This window comes from Electrophorus electricus, unplaced genomic scaffold (assembly GCF_041902795.1).
Source record: "Electrophorus electricus isolate QZ-2024a unplaced genomic scaffold, ASM4190279v1 Scaffold84, whole genome shotgun sequence".
Taxonomy (NCBI): Eukaryota; Metazoa; Chordata; class Actinopteri; order Gymnotiformes; family Gymnotidae; genus Electrophorus; species Electrophorus electricus.
The window spans coordinates 293,541-306,040 of NW_027658801.1; the positions used below are offsets into that span (position 1 = coordinate 293,541).

The following is a 12,500-nucleotide window of genomic DNA, read 5'->3' on the forward strand; positions in this document are numbered from 1 at the left end:
CTCGCAGGCGCTTCTCCTGCCGGCAAGGTGAGGGGAAACCGGCCTTCGCCCGACGAGCGGGGACGCCGAGTTTTTTGAACGACGCGTCTCTCGCGCTGGAACCCAGAGAATACCGGGGCCTGCGGGGGGGGGGTGCTGAAGGACGACGCGGAGGAAGAGGCGGAGGACGAGGAAGGGGTGGGAGGGACTAGGCTCCTCCTTTATGCCTTCTGTCCAGCCTGACCTGCAAGCGACCACGTGTAACAGCAACCCCGAAGACCCTTTCGACCCTGGGCCCCGACGCGGGGGGACGGCGAAGTCGAGGGGGTCGGGAGAGGAGGCACGCCGGACAGCGTTACCCGTTAATGATCCTTTCGCAGGTTCACCTACGAAAACCTTGTTACGACTTTTACTTCCTCTAGATAGTCAAGTTTGATCGACTTCTCGGCGCTCCGCCAAGGCCCGCGAGGAGCCCCGGCGGGGCCGATCCGAGGACCTCACTAAACCATCCGATCGGTAGTAGCGACGGGCGGTGTGTACAAAGGGCAGGGACTTAATCAACGCGAGCTTATGACCCGCGCTTACTGGGAATTCCTCGTTCATGGGGAATAATTGCAATCCCCAGTCCCCATCACGAATGGGGTTCAGCGGATTACCCGCACCTCTCGGTGTAGGGTAGGCACACGCTGATCCAACCATTGTGGCGCGCGTGCAGCCCCGGACATCTAAGGGCATCACAGACCTGTTATTGCTCCATCTCGCGTGGCTGAACGCCACTTGTCCCTCTAAGAAGTTTGACGCCGACCGCGGAGGGCCGCGTAACTATTTAGCATGCCGGAGTCTCGTTCGTTATCGGAATTAACCAGACAAATCGCTCCACCAACTAAGAACGGCCATGCACCACCACCCACAGAATCGAGAAAGAGCTATCAATCTGTCAATCCTTTCCGTGTCCGGGCCGGGTGAGGTTTCCCGTGTTGAGTCAAATTAAGCCGCAGGCTCCACTCCTGGTGGTGCCCTTCCGTCAATTCCTTTAAGTTTCAGCTTTGCAACCATACTCCCCCCGGAACCCACAGACTCGTGGTTTCCCTCACGCTGCCCGGCGGGTCATGGGAATAACGCCGCCGGATCGCGGGTCGGCATAGTTTACGGTCGGAACTACGACGGTATCTGATCGTCTTCGAACCTCCGACTTTCGTTCTTGATTAATGAAAACATTCTTGGCAAATGCTTTCGCTTTCGTCCGTCTTGCGCCGGTCCAAGAATTTCACCTCTAGCGGCGCAATACGAATGCCCCCGGCCGTCCCTCTTAATCATGGCCCTGGTTCAGGAAACCCACAAAATAGAACCGGAGTCCTATTCCATTATTCCTAGCTCAGGTATTCAGGCGAGAAGCGGGCCCGCTTTGAACACTCTAATTTTTTCAAAGTAAACGCTCCGAGCCCCGTCCGGACACCCAGCCAAGGGCATCCGGGGGGCACCGGGAGACAGGGTCTGAGACAGGCGGTGGCACGCCTCGCGGCGGACCGCCAGCCCACTCCCGACATCCAACTACGAGCTTTTTAACTGCAGCAACTTTAATATACGCTATTGGAGCTGGAATTACCGCGGCTGCTGGCACCAGACTTGCCCTCCAATGGGTCCTCACCCATGGGTTTAGGATACGCTCATTCCGATTACAGGGCCTCGAAAGAGACCTGTATCGTTATTTTTCGTCACTACCTCCCCGTGTCGGGAATGGGTAATTTGCGCGCCTGCTGCCTTCCTTGGATGTGGTAGCCGTTTCTCAGGCTCCCTCTCCGGAATCGAACCCTGATTCCCCGTTACCCGTGGTCACCATGGTAGCCGACTATGGTACCATCGAAAGTTGATAGGGCAGACATTCGAATGAGACGTCGCCGCCGCGGAGGGCGCGCGATCGGCCCGAGGTTATCTAGAGTCACCAAAGCGGCCGGGGGGCCCGAGCCCCCCGGATGGGTTTTGGGTCTGATAAATGCACGCATCCCCCGAAGGGTCAGCGCTCGTTTGCATGTATTAGCTCTAGAATTACCACAGTTATCCGAGTAACGTGTGGAGCGATCAAAGGAACCATAACTGATTTAATGAGCCATTCGCAGTTTCACTGTACCGGCCGTGTGCACTTAGACCTGCATGGCTTAATCTTTGAGACAAGCATATGTTACTGGCAGGATCAACCAGGTAGTTTGCACCGTGGTCTGGGATGAACCACGAGTGACATCCGCCTCCCCTTCCGGGGGCTAGGAAGCAGCGGGTTGTAAGTGCGTGCGCCGTCAGGTCCAGACGCCATACAGGGCTACCCAGGACAGCTTCCGCGGCCAGTGTAAACGTGCTCGCGCACCGCCCTCTGGCCTTCGGACGCCGACCTCTCACCTTGATGCAAAGCTGTCCCATCCGGTCATGCCCGCACCGTACCCCGTCCACCTCCTCCGGAGGTGCGGACGGCCGACTCCAGGTGCTTTCGGCGTTCCCTCTCTTCACGCCGTTTTGATTTTCGTGGGCCGCTGGTGGGGGGACAAGGGAAAGACCTCGTCGAATTCCCTCCCCCCTAGCCTCGCTCAACCTACGTTTCGTGATGTAACCAAGAAGAGTGATTCGTGGGCCCAGGTAGTTTTGAAGAGGAGGCCAACAAAGCAGGGCACTCCCTTCCTCCCAAACCACAGACACCAGTATAGGACAACTGAGTAGACAGACTGGCCGTCTGAGTCTCCCCCAGAGAGTTCTGGGATGGGTTACAAATAACCCCCACCCCCCATCAGAGGCTTGACCCGCTAGAACCAGGGAGGATCTGTCAAAACCGCTCTCCACATCAGAAGTTCTGGATCAGCCGGGGCTGGTCGGCAGACGTCCACCTAAGGCCGTGGCCTAACCCCGTGTGGGGGGATAGCGCTCGCACCCGTACACGTGGACACCCGCTCGTCAAATGGCTGGCTCCTCACTTACCGTAGGGGGAATGGTTTGCCTACCCCTGGCGGGTCTGGTACTCCACTCTACCAAACAAGGAAGCAACACACCAATAGACCCCTGCAACACCGGGCAGCTTTGGGCAGTGTCACTACACTCCTCCTTGTTCTTCACGTTCCTTCCGTGGTGATTTTTTTTTTTTTTTCGTGGCCATTGCCGTGCATGGCTTCCCCATCGCTTTGCATGCTCTCCATTGCCTCGTGCTGCTTCACCATTGGTCTCACCTGGAGACCGAAGCCGCTCTCCCAGTAACCCGATGGTACCTGGCCAGAAAACCCCGTGCCCGATTTCATCTAGGACAAGGGCCAAACCACAGACCGTGCCCGTCCAGGGTCAACCCCTGGTCGGACAGGCCTGGTGGGTCGATACCATGGATGTGGCAGGCCGACGAGAATCCACTGGTACATTTACAAACACGCCCACCCTGGTGGCATGGCTGTACGACCCATCGTCGAAGCACGCTGCGGCGGACTGAGCCATTGGATCCAGTTGCCTGGGCGTACACTCAGCCCAACAGACGCACTCGGGTCGGGGAGAGCAAAGCAGACTGTGTGCCTGGATGTGCCCACTTCCATAGGGGAATCGGCATGATGGTTCACTTAACCCGAGGAGGGCTCCCCTCGCGGGATAAGCACCCCCCTCGGGGGATGGGGGGGGGGGGGGGGCATCCAGAGCACACCACTTTCCGGTAGGGGACAGGCGTTTGATCATGTGTCCGAGGGAGAGCTCCCCTTGCCGGCCGAACACCCCTCGGACTCCCCTTGGGCTTCCAGAGAACGCCACTGGATGAATTTAGTGCTTGGACCCCATTGATTCTCTTTGCTCTCCCATATACCCGACGGGACCTATTTGCAAAACCCCGTGCCAACCAGACCTCCAGGAAGGGGGCTGGCGGCTAACCATGCCCAGCAGGGTGCACCCTGGTCGGACACTTTGGGAGGGTCGAGAGCCTGGAAGTGCCACCCGGGGGAGTAATTCTGATTTCCGTTTTAATGCACTCAGGGACAGCCCGAGGACCTCTGTAGTGCACCTGAGGCGGACTGAGCCGTCGGGTCCAGGGGTCTGGAGTTCGGAACCTCCAGGGTTCACCTGGCTGTTCTCTTAGCCCGGCAGGGTGCACCCTGGTCGGACACTTCGGGAGGGTCGAGAGCCTGGATGTGCCACCCCGACGAGTAATGAGTTTTCCCTTCGTATCTCTTCCGGACCAGGTCCGATTCGCACGAAACTCGCTGGGCATGGCCAGGAGCGCCCCCTGCTGCCCACGCCACCGTCCCCGCGCTTCTACTCCCGAGGGCCGAGGAGACAGCGAAGCGTGGGTCGGGTCGCCTGCTTCCAGGGTCTCCCTGGTACTCTCCAGTCTCCCGAGTCCATCGGGTCCGACCTCGTATTTTTAGCCCAGACGGGGAATGAGAAAGGGGCCCCCGACCGCCCGAGGGCGGGCGCTCGCTTCTCAGCCTAGGAACGTCCGATTCCCACGAAACTTTTACGCCAGACGTTCCTGGCAGCGAGCGCGTTCAAAGGTGACCCGCGCTGCTTCTCTCCTCCCAAGGGCCGAAGAGATATTCGTCTTCAAACCCGACCGGCCCTGTGTTTGCCGCCCCGGCGGTTTTAAAAAATCATAGCGTAAAAACGGTGGGTGCGCTTCGCCTGCCGCTTGGACAGCGTTAAACGGCAGCCCCGGCTCTTTCCAAAGGGCCCTCAACCGACTTTCTGCTCCCAAGGAGCCCAGAGATATGAAACCGATAAATCAAAACCCCGTGCCAACCAGACCTCCAGGAAGGGGGCTGGCGGCTAACCATGCCCGGCAGGGTGCACCCTGGTCGGACGCTTTGGGAGGGTCGAGAGCCTGGATGTGCCACCCCGACGAGTAATGAGTTTTCCCTTCGTATCTCTTCCGGACCAGGTCCGATTCGCACGAAACTCGCTGGGCATGGCCAGGAGCGCCCCCTGCTGCCCACGCCACCGTCCCCGCGCTTCTACTCCCGAGGGCCGAGGAGACAGCGAAGCGTGGGTCGGGTCGCCTGCTTCCAGGGTCTCCCTGGTACTCTCCAGTCTCCCGAGTCCATCGGGTCCGACCTCGTATTTTTAGCCCAGACGGGGAATGAGAAAGGGGCCCCCGACCGCCCGAGGGCGGGCGCTCGCTTCTCAGCCTAGGAACGTCCGATTCCCACGAAACTTTTACGCCAGACGTTCCTGGCAGCGAGCGCGTTCAAAGGTGACCCGCGCTGCTTCTCTCCTCCCAAGGGCCGAAGAGATATTCGTCTTCAAACCCGACCGGCCCTGTGTTTGCCGCCCCGGCGGTTTTAAAAAATCATAGCGTAAAAACGGTGGGTGCGCTTCGCCTGCCGCTTGGACAGCGTTAAACGGCAGCCCCGGCTCTTTCCAAAGGGCCCTCAACCGACTTTCTGCTCCCAAGGAGCCCAGAGATATGAAACCGAAAAATCAAAACCCCGTGCCAACCAGACCTCCAGGAAGGGGGCTGGCGGCTAACCATGCCCGGCAGGGTGCACCCTGGTCGGACGCTTTGGGAGGGTCGAGAGCCTGGATGTGCCACCCCGACGAGTAATGAGTTTTCCCTTCGTATCTCTTCCGGACCAGGTCCGATTCGCACGAAACTCGCTGGGCATGGCCAGGAGCGCCCCCTGCTGCCCACGCCACCGTCCCCGCGCTTCTACTCCCGAGGGCCGAGGAGACAGCGAAGCGTGGGTCGGGTCGCCTGCTTCCAGGGTCTCCCTGGTACTCTCCAGTCTCCCGAGTCCATCGGGTCCGACCTCGTATTTTTAGCCCAGACGGGGAATGAGAAAGGGGCCCCCGACCGCCCGAGGGCGGGCGCTCGCTTCTCAGCCTAGGAACGTCCGATTCCCACGAAACTTTTACGCCAGACGTTCCTGGCAGCGAGCGCGTTCAAAGGTGACCCGCGCTGCTTCTCTCCTCCCAAGGGCCGAAGAGATATTCGTCTTCAAACCCGACCGGCCCTGTGTTTGCCGCCCCGGCGGTTTTAAAAAATCATAGCGTAAAAACGGTGGGTGCGCTTCGCCTGCCGCTTGGACAGCGTTAAACGGCAGCCCCGGCTCTTTCCAAAGGGCCCTCAACCGACTTTCTGCTCCCAAGGAGCCCAGAGATATGAAACCGATAAATCAAAACCCCGTGCCAACCAGACCTCCAGGAAGGGGGCTGGCGGCTAACCATGCCCGGCAGGGTGCACCCTGGTCGGACGCTTTGGGAGGGTCGAGAGCCTGGATGTGCCACCCCGACGAGTAATGAGTTTTCCCTTCGTATCTCTTCCGGACCAGGTCCGATTCGCACGAAACTCGCTGGGCATGGCCAGGAGCGCCCCCTGCTGCCCACGCCACCGTCCCCGCGCTTCTACTCCCGAGGGCCGAGGAGACAGCGAAGCGTGGGTCGGGTCGCCTGCTTCCAGGGTCTCCCTGGTACTCTCCAGTCTCCCGAGTCCATCGGGTCCGACCTCGTATTTTTAGCCCAGACGGGGAATGAGAAAGGGGCCCCCGACCGCCCGAGGGCGGGCGCTCGCTTCTCAGCCTAGGAACGTCCGATTCCCACGAAACTTTTACGCCAGACGTTCCTGGCAGCGAGCGCGTTCAAAGGTGACCCGCGCTGCTTCTCTCCTCCCAAGGGCCGAAGAGATATTCGTCTTCAAACCCGACCGGCCCTGTGTTTGCCGCCCCGGCGGTTTTAAAAAATCATAGCGTAAAAACGGTGGGTGCGCTTCGCCTGCCGCTTGGACAGCGTTAAACGGCAGCCCCGGCTCTTTCCAAAGGGCCCTCAACCGACTTTCTGCTCCCAAGGAGCCCAGAGATATGAAACCGAAAAATCAAAACCCCGTGCCAACCAGACCTCCAGGAAGGGGGCTGGCGGCTAACCATGCCCGGCAGGGTGCACCCTGGTCGGACGCTTTGGGAGGGTCGAGAGCCTGGATGTGCCACCCCGACGAGTAATGAGTTTTCCCTTCGTATCTCTTCCGGACCAGGTCCGATTCGCACGAAACTCGCTGGGCATGGCCAGGAGCGCCCCCTGCTGCCCACGCCACCGTCCCCGCGCTTCTACTCCCGAGGGCCGAGGAGACAGCGAAGCGTGGGTCGGGTCGCCTGCTTCCAGGGTCTCCCTGGTACTCTCCAGTCTCCCGAGTCCATCGGGTCCGACCTCGTATTTTTAGCCCAGACGGGGAATGAGAAAGGGGCCCCCGACCGCCCGAGGGCGGGCGCTCGCTTCTCAGCCTAGGAACGTCCGATTCCCACGAAACTTTTACGCCAGACGTTCCTGGCAGCGAGCGCGTTCAAAGGTGACCCGCGCTGCTTCTCTCCTCCCAAGGGCCGAAGAGATATTCGTCTTCAAACCCGACCGGCCCTGTGTTTGCCGCCCCGGCGGTTTTAAAAAATCATAGCGTAAAAACGGTGGGTGCGCTTCGCCTGCCGCTTGGACAGCGTTAAACGGCAGCCCCGGCTCTTTCCAAAGGGCCCTCAACCGACTTTCTGCTCCCAAGGAGCCCAGAGATATGAAACCGATAAATCAAAACCCCGTGCCAACCAGACCTCCAGGAAGGGGGCTGGCGGCTAACCATGCCCGGCAGGGTGCACCCTGGTCGGACGCTTTGGGAGGGTCGAGAGCCTGGATGTGCCACCCCGACGAGTAATGAGTTTTCCCTTCGTATCTCTTCCGGACCAGGTCCGATTCGCACGAAACTCGCTGGGCATGGCCAGGAGCGCCCCCTGCTGCCCACGCCACCGTCCCCGCGCTTCTACTCCCGAGGGCCGAGGAGACAGCGAAGCGTGGGTCGGGTCGCCTGCTTCCAGGGTCTCCCTGGTACTCTCCAGTCTCCCGAGTCCATCGGGTCCGACCTCGTATTTTTAGCCCAGACGGGGAATGAGAAAGGGGCCCCCGACCGCCCGAGGGCGGGCGCTCGCTTCTCAGCCTAGGAACGTCCGATTCCCACGAAACTTTTACGCCAGACGTTCCTGGCAGCGAGCGCGTTCAAAGGTGACCCGCGCTGCTTCTCTCCTCCCAAGGGCCGAAGAGATATTCGTCTTCAAACCCGACCGGCCCTGTGTTTGCCGCCCCGGCGGTTTTAAAAAATCATAGCGTAAAAACGGTGGGTGCGCTTCGCCTGCCGCTTGGACAGCGTTAAACGGCAGCCCCGGCTCTTTCCAAAGGGCCCTCAACCGACTTTCTGCTCCCAAGGAGCCCAGAGATATGAAACCGAAAAATCAAAACCCCGTGCCAACCAGACCTCCAGGAAGGGGGCTGGCGGCTAACCATGCCCGGCAGGGTGCACCCTGGTCGGACGCTTTGGGAGGGTCGAGAGCCTGGATGTGCCACCCCGACGAGTAATGAGTTTTCCCTTCGTATCTCTTCCGGACCAGGTCCGATTCGCACGAAACTCGCTGGGCATGGCCAGGAGCGCCCCCTGCTGCCCACGCCACCGTCCCCGCGCTTCTACTCCCGAGGGCCGAGGAGACAGCGAAGCGTGGGTCGGGTCGCCTGCTTCCAGGGTCTCCCTGGTACTCTCCAGTCTCCCGAGTCCATCGGGTCTGACCTCGTATTTTTAGCCCAGACGGGGAATGAGAAAGGGGCCCCCGACCGCCCGAGGGCGGGCGCTCGCTTCTCAGCCTAGGAACGTCCGATTCCCACGAAACTTTTACGCCAGACGTTCCTGGCAGCGAGCGCGTTCAAAGGTGACCCGCGCTGCTTCTCTCCTCCCAAGGGCCGAAGAGATATTCGTCTTCAAACCCGACCGGCCCTGTGTTTGCCGCCCCGGCGGTTTTAAAAAATCATAGCGTAAAAACGGTGGGTGCGCTTCGCCTGCCGCTTGGACAGCGTTAAACGGCAGCCCCGGCTCTTTCCAAAGGGCCCTCAACCGACTTTCTGCTCCCAAGGAGCCCAGAGATATGAAACCGAAAAATCAAAACCCCGTGCCAACCAGACCTCCAGGAAGGGGGCTGGCGGCTAACCATGCCCGGCAGGGTGCACCCTGGTCGGACGCTTTGGGAGGGTCGAGAGCCTGGATGTGCCACCCCGACGAGTAATGAGTTTTCCCTTCGTATCTCTTCCGGACCAGGTCCGATTCGCACGAAACTCGCTGGGCATGGCCAGGAGCGCCCCCTGCTGCCCAGGCCTGGCTCTGGGCCTGGGCACACTTCATTCACTTTGTACCTTTAAATCATACTACTACTACCACCAGACTTCCAGGCCCAAGAGGTCAAACACAGTCATGCCCAGCAAAGTAGCTCTGGGCCTGGGCACACTTCATTCACTTTGTACCTTTAAATCATACTACTACTACCACCAGACTTCCAGGCCCAAGAGGTCAAACACATTCATGCCCAGCAAAGTAGCTCTGGGCCTGGGCACACTTCAATCACTTTGTGCCTTTAAATCATACTACTACTACCAGACTTCCAGGCCCAAGAGGTCAAACACAGTCATGCCCAGCAAAGTAGCTCTGGGCCTGGGCACACTTCATTCACTTTGTGCCTTTAAATCATACTACTACTACCACCAGAATTCCAGGGCCAAGAGGTCACACAGTCATACACAGCAAAGTAGCTCTGGGCCTGGGCACACTTCAAGAAGTTTGACCCTTTATATAAGCCTAGAAATAGACTTCCAGGCCCAAGAGGTCAAACACAGTCATGCCCAGCAAAGTAGCTCTGGGCCTGGGCACACTTCATTCACTTTGTGCCTTTAAATCATACTACTACTACCACCAGAATTCCAGGGCCAAGAGGTCACACAGTCATACACAGCAAAGTAGCTCTGGGCCTGGGCACACTTCAAGAAGTTTGACCCTTTATATAAGCCTAGAAATAGACTTCCAGAGCCAAGAGGTCAAACACAGTCATGCACAGCAAAGTAGCTCTGGGCCTGGGCACACTTCAATCACTTTGTGCCTTTAAATCATACTACTACTACTACTACCAGACTTCCAGACCCAAGAGGTCAAACACAGTCATGCCCAGCAAAGTAGCTCTGGGCCTGGGCACACTTCAAGAAGTTTGACCCTTTATATAAGCCTAGAAATAGACTTCCAGGCCCAAGAGGTCAAACACAGTCATGCCCAGCAAAGTAGCTCTGGGCCTGGGCACACTTCATTCACTTTGTACCTTTAAATCATACTACTACTACTACTACTACTACTACTACTACTACTACTACCAGACTTCCAGGCCCAAGACGTCAAACACAGTCATGCCCAGCAAAGTAGCTCTGGGCCTGGGCACACTTCATTCACTTTGTGCCTTTAAATCATACTACTACTACTACCACCAGAATTCCAGGGCCAAGAGGTCACACAGTCATACACAGCAAAGTAGCTCTGGGCCTGGGCACACTTCAAGAAGTTTGACCCTTTATATAAGCCTAGAAATAGACTTCCAGAGCCAAGAGGTCAAACACAGTCATGCACAGCAAAGTAGCTCTGGGCCTGGGCACACTTCATTCACTTTGTGCCTTTAAATCATACTACTACTACCAGACTTCCAGGCCCAAGAGTTCAAACACATTCATGCCCAGCAAAGTAGCTCTGGGCCTGGGCACACTTCATTCACTTTGTGCCTTTAAATCATACTACTACTACCACCAGACTTCCAGGGCCAAGAGGTCAACCACAGTCATGCCCAGCAAAGTAGCTCTGGGCCTGGGCACACTTCAAGATGTTTGACCCTTTATATAAGCCTAGAAATAGACTTCCAGGCCCAAGAGTTCAAACACAGTCATGCACAGCAAAGTAGCTCTGGGCCTGGGCACACTTCATTCACTTTGTACCTTTAAATCATACTACTACTACCACCAGACTTCCAGGCCCAAGAGGTCAAACACATTCATGCCCAGCAAAGTAGCTCTGGGCCTGGGCACACTTCAATCACTTTGTGCCTTTAAATCATACTACTACTACCAGACTTCCAGGCCCAAGAGGTGAAACACAGTCATGCCCAGCAAAGTAGCTCTGGGCCTGGGCACACTTCAAGAAGTTTGACCCTTTATATAAGCCTAGAAATAGACTTCCAGAGCCAAGAGGTCAAACACAGTCATGCACAGCAAAGTAGCTCTGGGCCTGGGCACACTTCAATCACTTTGTGCCTTTAAATCATACTACTACTACTACCAGACTTCCAGACCCAAGAGGTCAAACACAGTCATGCCCAGCAAAGTAGCTCTGGGCCTGGGCACACTTCAAGATGTTTGACCCTTTATATAAGCCTAGAAATAGACTTCCAGAGCCAAGAGGTCAAACACAGTCATGCCCAGCAAAGTAGCTCTGGGCCTGGGCACACTTCATTCACTTTGTACCTTTAAATCATACTACTACTACCAGACTTCCAGGCCCAAGACGTCAAACACAGTCATGCCCAGCAAAGTAGCTCTGGGCCTGGGCACACTTCATTCACTTTGTACCTTTAAATCATACTACTACTACTACTACTACTACTACTACTACTACCAGACTTCCAGGCCCAAGAGGTCAAACACAGTCATGCCCAGCAAAGTAGCTCTGGGCCTGGGCACACTTCAATCACTTTGTGCCTTTAAATCATACTACTACTACCACCAGACTTCCAGGGCCAAGAGGTCAACCACAGTCATGCACAGCAAAGTAGCTCTGGGCCTGGGCACACTTCAATCACTTTGTGCCTTTAAATCATACTACTACTACCACCAGACTTCCAGGCCCAAGAGTTCAAACACATTCATGCCCAGCAAAGTAGCTCTGGGCCTGGGCACACTTCAAGAAGTTTGACCCTTTATATAAGCCTAGAAATAGACTTCCAGAGCCAAGAGGTCAAACACAGTCATGCACAGCAAAGTAGCTCTGGGCCTGGGCACACTTCAATCAATTTGTGCCTTTAAATCATACTACTACTACTACCAGACTTCCAGGCCCAAGAGGTCAAACACAGTCATGCCCAGCAAAGTAGCTCTGGGCCTGGGCACACTTCAAGAAGTTTGACCCTTTATATAAGCCTAGAAATAGACTTCCAGGCCCAAGAGGTCAAACACAGTCATGCCCAGCAAAGTAGCTCTGGGCCTGGGCACACTTCATTCACTTTGGACCTTTAAATCATACTACTACTACTACTACTACTACCAGACTTCCAGGCCCAAGAGGTCAAACACAGTCATGCCCAGCAAAGTAGATCTGGGCCTGGGCACACTTCAATCACTTTGTGCCTTTAAATCATACTACTACTACCACCAGACTTCCAGGCCCTGGATGTCACACCTTCATGCCTAGCAAGGTTGCTTTACACCTGCGCACACTTCAGACCGTTTCACTCTTTTAATCATTCAAAGTACCAGACTTCCAGGCCCAAGACGTCAAACACAGTCATGCCCAGCAAAGTAGCTCTGGGCCTGGGCGGACCATGCAGTTTGACCCTTTTTTTTTTTAATAATACTACAACCTGACTTCCAGGCCCAAGAGGTCACACAGTCATGCCCAGCAAAGTAGCTCTGGGCCTGGGCACACTTCATTCACTTTGTACCTTTAAATCATACTACTACCAGACTTCCAGGGCCAAGAGGTC

The 12,500-nt window shown here is 56.7% G+C and overlaps 1 non-coding gene across 1 annotated transcript; it reads right to left on the reverse strand.

The window, feature by feature from the left end:
• Positions 1 to 342: 342 nt before the first annotated feature.
• LOC145656643 (18S ribosomal RNA) lies at positions 343 to 2,181 on the reverse strand. Its single transcript, XR_014122246.1, has one exon. It is a non-coding gene; the product is annotated as an 18S ribosomal RNA (ribosomal RNA).
• Between the last annotated feature and the right edge of the window lie 10,319 nt (positions 2,182 to 12,500).